This window comes from Haemorhous mexicanus, chromosome 5 (genome assembly GCF_027477595.1).
Source record: "Haemorhous mexicanus isolate bHaeMex1 chromosome 5, bHaeMex1.pri, whole genome shotgun sequence".
In the NCBI taxonomy this organism is placed as follows: Eukaryota; Metazoa; Chordata; class Aves; order Passeriformes; family Fringillidae; genus Haemorhous; species Haemorhous mexicanus.
Genome location: NC_082345.1, coordinates 28,709,000 through 28,719,871, shown reverse-complemented (window position 1 = coordinate 28,719,871; position 10,872 = coordinate 28,709,000).

Sequence of the window (10,872 nt, the reverse complement as noted above, 5' to 3'; positions counted from 1 at the left end):
ACAAACAACATGCTTCTCCTACCAGCACCCCACAGTCCTGGACTTGTATCTAGTTATCTCTTCTTCTGCAAAAATTGTCTATGGACAGCTTATACCTCCTTTCAGCTTATTCATGCAAAATTATTCTCCTTAATTGAAATTTGTCTCCAAGCAATGAATCTGTGCAAGCTGGAAAGGCCAGCATCCCTGGGGACAAATTTTACTCTCAGTTATTTCTGCAAATGTACTACTCTCAACTGCAAATACACAGAATCCAAATTTAATTGCTGATGCAAAATTTGGTATTTCCTGCTTGGACAGGTGTAACTGTTTGGATCAGACAGCCAGAGCACACTTACTGCTAGGGAAGACTAAGTCTCTTCTATCTTCTAAATGTCTAAGGAAATCTACTAAGGAAATCTAAGGAAAATAAAGCTAATAGGGAAAACAATGTTTTCCTCCTTTTGAGAGCATTACCACAATCTTTGCTTACTTTCACTCAAAAGTCCCTGTTTCTGGATAATGGCATGTCCTAGCACACCAGCTCAAAGAACATTAGAAATGTCCTAAAGAGATGTCAGCTCTTCATCTGGAAGTTTGTTCTCTTTTCCAGCTCATCAGTTCACTTTCCACTTCTGCAATATGTCACCAGTGGTCAGATAGCAATATGGAAATTACTGTAGAACAACAACCCCAAAAAACAGCTCGACTAGAAATGTAAGATGACCTGTGCTAGCCCAGACTGAAGAAGCAGTATCTCTTCTCTTGCAGTCACCTCACTTAGGAAAGAAATGTAAGAAACAGAGGAAATACCAACTGTGTATCCCAGTCTGCCTTCTCAGCTCCCATCAGCCTGTTGTTTAGGACACTCCTGATGCACAGGTAACATCTGTGCTGCTGCATTTGACACTCTCCAAAGGAAATAAGCTGCACACATGTGCCCAACCCCTTCATGGATTGTCTTCCACCAACAGTCTGTGGCCGAGTTCCATTATTCCTTGATGCCTACGTGGAAAAGTCCATAGCCTGTTTATTTTAAACCTGTTGCCTAACCAGTTTATCAGGTGCCATTAGTTTTTGTGATATGGAACTGCATGAATGTTGGTTCTTTGTTGACATTCTCCATACCATTTGTGATTCCCTTTCAGGCATCTCTTCTTCGAGATTAGCAATCTGTGTTTACCCAGAAACTTCTCCTACTTCTGATCACTGTTGATGTCTTCTCTTCTCTTACTAGTGTTTCTTTATGCTCTTCAGCGTAGTAACCAGAAGCACTCACAACTTTCAGACTTTCAGCAGACCATGAAGTACACAGAAGCATAATCACGTTCTTTGTTTCTTCTGTACTCATTCCTAACATTTCTTTTTATTTTTTGACCTTAACAGAGCCCTGAGAGACTGTTTTCAGCAGCCTGTCTGCAATGAATCCAAGAATTTCTTTCTCTGCTGGTAGAAGCTGACTTAGAGACATTCAATGTATCTGTACAGCTAGACTGTTTTCTTCCTAGTGGAATTCCCTTGCATTTGCCACCACTGAATTTCAGCTACCAGGGACAGCCAAGGCACTCACTGCCAGGAGATTTTCTGCAACCCTTTGCAGCTGGCTTTATGTTGCCTCTCTGGAATAACTGTGGGATTCAAGTAAACTCGCTGCTCATGTTCCTGTCCAGACCATTACAAGTGTGTTGAATAACACTAGTGCTACCACAGAGCCCTGTGAGGTCCTTCTGATGAGCTCTTTGTCGAGACTGACCATTTGAAGTGCTCAGGTTGACGCTTGTTTTCTTACTTATGATCCCATTTACAGAGCTCTCCACAGCCAGGGCCTGCCTCCGAGACTGGTCCAGTGCAAACGAGAGCCTGGCACCAGCCCTTACAGATGCAGTGTGCTCAGACAGCAGGTATGTGAGGGCACTTTGTGATAACTAGACCTAGTCACTTTAATGGCATGGAACTTAAATCAAAAAAATCCAGGGAGGCAAGAAACTGAACCCAGATGCTTGCTGGTGTCTGTGTTACTGAGTTTCAGGGCATCTGAGGGCTGCATGGCAAAACCAGAGCTACTGCACAAGGAAGGTTGAGGTTATTCACACTGGTGGAGGATAAGTGCAGGTCTGCACCATTCCACTGCAACTCCTCGCCTCCATCTACCAAGAGCTGGATGGCTTAGAAACAGATAAGTGTGAGCACAGCACACCCCCACTCTCCTCTGCCAAACCACAGGCTCAGCCAGGATGTTGCCCTCATATCCTCTTCTGAAATACCTCAGCCCCTCAACATTCAGCCCCTCAGAACCCCCCATCGGGATTCCAAACTGCAGAACATGCCTTCTGCTCCTGACTCTGCCGCTGCCAAAAACCTCACGGTCATGTGCCCCATGGTTTCAGGTGCCACACTGTCTCCAAGGTGAGAGGGGCCACCTTGGGGGAAAGCAAATAGGAAAGTATCCCAGGCATGAGAATGCCTCTGTGGTTCTCAAGACAGGAATTTCTCTCACACCCATCCCTCCCTCTATTCCTCCACACTGCTTTGTGCAGTTGCTGAACCAGCAGCAGCAACAGCGGGCAAGTTTAGTCACTCCAGCACCTGGGTATCGATTACACCTGAAGGTGGAAAGCAAGCAATCAAAAACAAGGTGTCAGCTTTGCCAGAGGATTCTCCTCAACTCCCAGTTTGGGCCTACTGCCAGTTCTCACCCTGCTGTACTTCAGCATCCCAGCTCTTCCCATGACAGGTGTTTATTCAGGCAGAGGTATTTCACTTTACGAGCCTTCAGGCTTCATGGAAGGCAGAGAATTTCCAGAGCTGCTTTTCCTTGCAGCATTGAGCAACCTAACACCACTGACAGCCAGAACAGGCAAAAAACAGAAGCTTCTTTGTGTCAGGGTCAAGCCCTCCCATTACTTGTTTCTGCCTGCTGACATTTCCCTAGACGGCAAAAGGATTTTTAAATTACAGTGACAAGCTGGCCTTTCTTGTATTAAGAACTCAGCATGCATGGTACCCAGCAAGTCACAGGCTGAGCAACAGCCTGCCTTCAGAGACTGCTCTCCGGGGAAGAAAAGCCTCCATAGATCTCTGACTCAGAGCCTCTCAGCTTGGCAACCCTCTCCAGGCATTTTGGGAGGGACACAGCACATACCCAGTGATCCACACTGGCGAGCAGCATCAGCTGCTGCTGGGACAGAGTGCAGTGGAGAACCATCAGTGGCCACTTGTATGACTACTGGGCAGGACTGCTTTCCAGCAAAGAGAAAGGCTGGAATTCATGTCTCCAACGCAGCCACATATCCTGCTCCCCCAAAAGGGAACAGCAGAGACAACAATAAAACCCCTCTGAGAGACGGAGATGCACATCAGCTACCAAAGACTTTGCAGCTTCCATTTGTCATTGCTGTTTCCATCCTGCTTTCACTCTGCAAGCTCTCATTTTGCTGGCTGTGGCCTCTCTCTTAACTTACCATACCACACTTCACCATGCCCACTCTTTGTCCCATGGGATGGAGATGACCTCTGCATGGATGGAGCCATGAAAGTGACAGCACTGGCCTGGAACAAGAGGATAGGAGGCAGCACAAGGAACCCCCATAAACTGTGCAGCCCATAAATGTTCATTGCCTGATCAGAGCTGGTCTGCCCTGCCACACTACTGCTCCTGACACACGATGAGTCCATCCTTGCTGTAACATTTGGAGACTTCAAAGGACATCAATGCCTCCCTTCTCCTCCACCCTGAGCGCTTCTCCTATAGACAAAAGGGTTCTGCAGCCAGCCAGATGGAGTTGGTGGTGATCTGGCAGGAACAGCTGTCCTGCAAGTGGTCCATGAGTCAAAGGGCCTCTTTCCCCACCATCATAGAAAACACTGTCATTTTAAGGAGTATAACCAGTTATAAGAGCTGTAACACAAGTGCCACACAGTAGTTCCCAGCATGTGTCTCGCTGCCTCTTTAGCTACAATAACAGAAATAGAACTTTGGAGTGCCCTATCAGCTGTCTGCACACTGCCTGCCCCAACACACTCACAGCAGCACTGTGGGGAGGATCACACCCTGCCCTCAGGAGACTTTTGCCCTGTTCTTCTGGATCTGATGAAGATGATGGTGTCTCTTGTTCCTCTGTGCCACACTTGATCCAAAAAACTCAGCACTCACACCAAACCTGGCCACCATAAAACTGTTGTTGCAGGTTTTTCATCCTGTGCCTCATTCAGCTCAGTCTGACCCTCTAGTCCAATTTTGATGAGTACTATGAGGTAGACCCATTGTCTTGCATATCACAGGAGATGTAACATTTTTTCTCATCAAGGCAGTACCTACAGCTCTAGGGCAACACTTAAGCTTCAGTTCAAGGTTCAAAATCTGCATTTTCTCAGTTCACCTCCAACAGTCTTTATTCTTCACTTGTGAGTACTCTTTACCTGTATCATGTCCTTTGCTTCAATTCACTAATTCTCACTTTTTGTCATATATCTCACAGGGATGGAGGTGTTCAGACACACCTATCAAATCCAAGCAACAACTTTGTGACATCTATCAAATCCAAGCAATCGTTTTGTGACCTTGAGACGTTTTGCTGAATTTTGTTCACACTCACAAAACATCATCCTTAATAAGCACACTTGAAATCCAAAAACCCAGGCTTTTAATACTGTGTGCTTTCTAATCACCCTCACAGCCTGGCAATGTGGTGAGTGCTCCCTTTCTCCTTCCTCTTGCTAGCTCATTTCCTCCCCCATATTCCCAGTACAGAGCTGCACAGGGACTACTCTGACTGTCACTGTTATGAAAGTGCCACAGACCATCCAGGCAATTCCTTAGTCCCACAGCACTGTTTGTGACTATGCTAGAGAGAGATCCCTTATTGGATTTAAGTGAAATCTCTCAGAAATTAAAACCTTTGGCTTTCACTGTCATTACCACTGGTAGGGCATATCTGGGGGTGAAATATGGCTGTGAGATCCGTGAATGTCACAGGGACATCAACATCTGAAGAGCTCTAAATGACATGATCTGTGTTCTTCTATGCTATCACGTTGCAAGCTCTTCTCCAGCTCTCTCTTCTGCCCCTGTTAAGTTGCTTCCACCTTTATTTCTCTTGCAAGTTCCAAAGGCTCACACCCTCTGAATAGCTAACTTTGAATTTATTTTCCCCCAGATAATAGGTCTGCATTTTTCCAGTTTGAATCTTGTGCTATTATTTCCTGCCCATGTCCTGCCTCAAGCACGAGGGAGCCACACAAGCAGTGACTGTACATTACAAAAGCAGAAGGAATGGAGTCATGAAAATTTTTGTGCTTGAGAATACATAAGGCACAGACAAGGAGTGGGTATGCACGAAGGGAAGCAAAGTATAATTTATTTTTCTTCTCAAAAGTCAAATCAAGAGCTGGCAAGAAGCAAAGGGGGCAGGGAGCAAGGAAAGAGAGCTTAGTTAAATGTTCGGTCTGTATGCTGTGGTGAGAGGTTTTCTCCCTCACAAATTCTCTCCTTACCACCAGTTTCTTGACATGGTGGCACTGCTTCAATCCCTGATTCACTGATCAGAAAAACAGCCATGAAGTCAGTTCAAGTTGTTCTGGTTCTGTCTTGCTGCAAATGGCCTCGGAAGCTGGCCCGCAGTGTGACACAAGTAGATGTTTCCTCTTTCAGAAGGGAACCATTGCTCTGCAGTCACCGGAATCATTTCCCTCTCTCTCCCCCCCTCAGGGAATGAAGAAGCAAACATAGAGATTTTCCCCTCCCTCTTCCATGCAATGGCAACAGAAAGGAGAGGACTTCCCAGCCTCCTGCCAGCTGTCTGCACTTTTCTTCAGGAACTTGGAGCTCAGAGGCGTTGTCCTCACTGGCTGAATCACCCATGGCGTTCAGTCCTCTCTGTCCTGCCCTGACCTTGTCAATGTTTAGCTGTCTTTCCTTCCCAGAGACACTTCTCCTTCTCCTTCTCCTTCTCCTTCTCCTTCTCCTTCTCCTTCTCCTTCTCCTTCTCCTTCTCCTTCTCCTTCTCCTTCTCCTTCTCCTTCTCCTTCTCCTTCTCCTTCTCCTTCTCCTTCTCCTTCTCCACTGAGCTTGGTGCTTTTCCCCCTCCCATCAACCCTTCTCCTCAATGGGGGACCAGTGACCTGCCTGCTTGGTTTGTTAATATGCCAGGTCCCTTTCAGTCTCTGTCATCTATATTCCCAGCTAGCACCCCTCCAGTATATCTGTAGAGCCTGTGACACTATAACATTATTTAAATAAAGGCATGCTCAGATTCAAAAAAGCAAGGTACTATGGAGAATGAGAAGCAAGTGCAGAAGTCTTCATGTGCCTTCCAAACCTTATCTCTGGTTGCAAAAGGAGATTCTACAACATCTGCTCTAAGAAGAAAGTCCAGCAAAACTTGAGTAGAGCTAACACATGCATACAGCACATGGGAGCAGCAGATAAATAGAAATATGTCTTATTATCAAACCACAACCACAGCACAAATGGCACCTTACCCTTGCCTTGGCCTCTTAGCCAAGGTCCAATTCTATGGACAATCAACACAGTGGCAGTCTAGGATGCAGGACAGATAAGCAGCTAATTCACTTTGCTGTCACTGAATTAAAGAAGAACAGTAAGGCACTGTCAACTTATGCCATTTCTTGGTGCCTGTAGGATTTTTTTCCCTCTACTAATATGGTAAAACCTGTTGGTGAAGCAATCAGTACTGTGCAGTACACACTACAACAGTCACAGAAGACAGAGTTAGAAATGAACCAGGAGCAGGAGAGAGCAATAAAGAAAACTTCTCTGGCTGCCAGAATGCATAAGAAAGGCCTTCATGTGCAGGTGGAGAACACCACCAACCACCAACCCTTTGATGTGGAGTGGGAGAGGTTCTTGTGGAAAATGACAGCTCAGATGGGTCTGCAAGAGCAGAGGCACCATTTGCACATTATAAGCAAATACCTTCAGCTGAGCTGTTACCAATGGAAAAAAAGAAGAGACTAAGATGGAGATTAAAGTAAGGGAAAATGAGATGGAGACTGCAGTTCTCCTGCTCTGATAAAAGCAGGGGGAAACCACCACATTTTAGATGGCTCTCACCATGCCTTCTTTTATACCAGAACACAGAAAAAAAGTTAATTTTTCCAGGTTTCTCTATTCCTAGCTCCAGCCAGCTCATGCTGCTTCCTCCATGTGTTCAGAACCTCGGTCTGAGGATCATGTTCATCCCATGCAACCTAGGAAGCCAAGGCACCTTTGGGCTACCCATCCCCTGAGAACAAATTCAAACCCCTCCACCAGTTCCAAACAGGTTGCCATGAACCCAAGCCCACAGAATCTTCTGCAGTGACCACAGTATGATTGTCAAACAGTCTCAGAAACAAGTCTGCCCACTGCACAGCAGAATGATACCTCACTTTCTGACATAAGAACAAAGTTATGGTCCTTTCCAAATGGGAGGACAAAACTAAATTCCAATCACTATGAAACTATGGTAGGAATGATCCCCTTAACTCACGTCCATATCAATTTTTTTATTCCTGTTAAGAAACAAAGAAATTTTTGGGTCTTCTGAGATGTGATAAGTGAGGTGTGGGGAATTCTGTCACAGATCTCACTCATACTGCTCAAGTCCTGGAGGGAACTATTCCAATTTTTACCTGTTAAAGCTTTGTGACAAACCATGCCTACACAAATGCTATAAACCCAGTGCATTTTCTATTCAATACCTATCTTGCACTTTCAAAAGATCATTCAGTCTGGCAACCCTCAGTGATTTTGGAAAAATCATATGTAGATGTTTCTGTGGGTTTTGTTCATCGTACAGTTAGCAAAGTACTTAGGACAGAAATCATCCCTGACATAAAAAAAACCAAACCAAAGCAAATGAACAAAACAAAACAAAAAAACAAAACCGTAAAACCCAAACCAACAACCCAACCCAAAAACTAAACTGTGAACAGGAAGAGCTACATCTGTTCAGTGTTGACTGTAATCCACCCTTTTCTTCTGCCATTGAGCTTGCAAAGTCAGCCACCCAAAGTACTGGACATCCAGCAGTCCTTGGAGGGACAGGAACATGACACATTAGAGAAATGACCAAAACCACAGAGGTGGGACTTCCAATATCTGCTTCCTCAAAACTGAGTGAAGCTATAAATAAGGGAACCACCGCCCTTTCCTCTCCAGTGGATGCCTGCTCACATTTGAAGCCCTGCACAGTCAGGCGTGACAAATGCAGTTTATCACACAGCTCTGTGATTTATCCTATGTCTCTGCAAATTATTGCATCACGTGGATAACCCCACAACACACACAAACACATCAGTTACACCACTACAGAGCAGTATGAAACTTGCTGGTTTCTATTTCTTTAAACCCACACACCAGCTGAGGCTCAAGCCCGCCTTCTCCCTGTCATGACAAGTGCAGAAGCAGTGAACATCATATCACTTCCATTTGCCCTGCAACCAGCCAGCAAGGTGATGTACAGAGTAAATAGCACATGTAAGAGAGAGGAACTCTTTAGTTAGAAAGACATGCTCTTTAGACTGAGGAGGGCTCAATATGCAATATGTGTTTGCAGATAGTTAGCCAGAAAAGCACATCCAAATAGCATATAGTCAAATTCCTGTTGAGAGCATCCCAGAGAGCATGGGAACTCAGTTACAGAACTTTTCCAAGCATATATTCTTGCATCTGCAAAACATGCAGAGACATCACATATGGTCTGTTTCTCCTGGCACCCCCAGTCTCTAAAAACAATCTGTTCTAGATGTTTCCAGCCAAGTCTGACCATGCTTCTCCCACTCCTAACTTCACATTCCATTTCCCAGCCATATCCTCCAATCCTCCTTTGATCCAGGCTTGCAGAGGCTTAGTGCTTATCTAATGTCACTGTGGACACTCACCTTTAATGCCAAGGGCTACTGTTCACAGACAGGAGGAATGCCTGCAAATGTCTGGGGCATGGCAAAACGGGCAGAGTTACAGCAGCTGCAAGCTGCTCGTTTGGGAAGAACTTCAGCAAAGGCATGGCACTTCGTGGGAAAGCTTCACCCTCTCATTGCCCATGGAAATGCTAATTCAGATTCTCACATTTAAATTCTCATGGCTTTGACCTGACCACCTCCAATTAACAAACTGCAGGCATTCAGAAAAGCCTGTGAAATGGGTGATGCTTAAGTCAAGGGACACCATGAAGTATGGCATGGGGATCTTGGGCAATTCAACCTTAGTGTGTCAAACCTGCAGAATGCTTAAGACTTTAGATCCCGTGTTGAGACTTCTCATGTCATGGGTTTTCTATTGCAACCTGCCTTGTGGAAACCACACACCACAAAGGAAGAAATTGCTGCAGACACACAGCAAGACCAGCCTCTTCTCTGGATGAGCAGATAGAGCTGGTTCTCCACCAGCACACAAAGACCTATTGGGCTAACCCTTCATCCACAGAAACAGCTACAGAAAATGTGAACAATCTTATCAGCTTGAAACTTTCTCCTTCCTTAAGCTACCGGCAGGCGTTCTCTCACTTCTACACTTTCTCTGTATCCAGATGAAAGGTGGAAGTATCTCAACAAGCTACTAATCGGCTCAATGGAAGCTGAACTCTCCCCTGCCCTCACTGTACCTTGGTGTGAGAGGGTACTCTCTGCTTTAAACCATCACCTTGCTGACGTGCAGCATTGCTCTCAAACAGGAGCATCTATCCCCACTCCTGTTCACTTGATACATGCTGTCACCCCCCCCTCATACCCCTGACAGGTCTAGCAGCAGGGATGAAGCCAGTGGTTGGCAGGGTACCAGTGCTCCTCCAGGGCCATGGTCACAGCCTGAGTGGCCTGTCTGGTTACTCTTCTCCTCTCTGCTGGCTGGGCACCAACGCTTCCAGATGGAGAGCTAGGAAGCAATGCTCCTGTGGGGAAGCTGATGCTGATGCTGCAGAACACCTCCACCTCCCTGTGAAGCCTCTGATATTGGCCATTGCCTGTCACGGCCTCCCAGGTTAGAGAGCAGTTTGTACAAAACTAGTTTCCTCTCTCAGGACAAATAATGCTTTGCCAGTCATGGCTCACTTCATACCCAGCCTCTTAAGGGGCTCCACTGTTGCTGCCCCATGTGTCTTTTTGCTACAGGTGTTCTGTCTGCTGGGTCCCACTAAGCAGTTCTGTGACTGCAGGCAGCTGGTCCCTGACAGGTGGGCAGTCACCTGAGAACAGGTCTGGGGCAGAGGATACTTCACCACAGCTGAACTCTGGTCAACAGAGTTTGCCTTGAGATCCTGCACTCTAGTATTTTGTATGGAGCTGAGCGTCCCTCACTCCAATAAACTCTGCCAGGGCAACAGAGCAGGGGAAATGGACGGTGCAGCTCAATGCAAATGCCAGCTTCTACTGCAGGGAAAGCAAATAAACTTTCCTTTCCAAATAAACTACTTTCCTAAATATTGCATCCATATATACCAACAAGAAGCACATTCTAATTCGCAGGTATTAAACACAGTTAGGTTTATTTTATCCTTGGGGGAAAAAGAAGACTGTCTTTACTTTCCATCAGTGGAAAAATTCCCACGGGATTGCCTTTGCCCACCATATGTGTCATTTTTGCTGCTGTTTTATCCATAGCTCTTTTTCTAAGCAGGTTGCCATAGTCTAAAATTAGACCAGACACATATCAATAACACCAGACAGAAGGAATAATCTGAAAACCAGTAAGATCTTTTAATCTGTATAGATTTCAAAGAGAACCAGCTTCGTTTTTCAAATAAAGGCAATCCAATGTCATCCTCATTAAAGTTTGAAATGCCTTTGCCAGGTATTTTGTCAGTATCTGCTTATCTCTTGCTGGGCCTTGCAAAGGCAGGGTTGATTCCTTGCAGTAGCAGACTGCCAACTCTATCACAGTATGGATCGTATTTA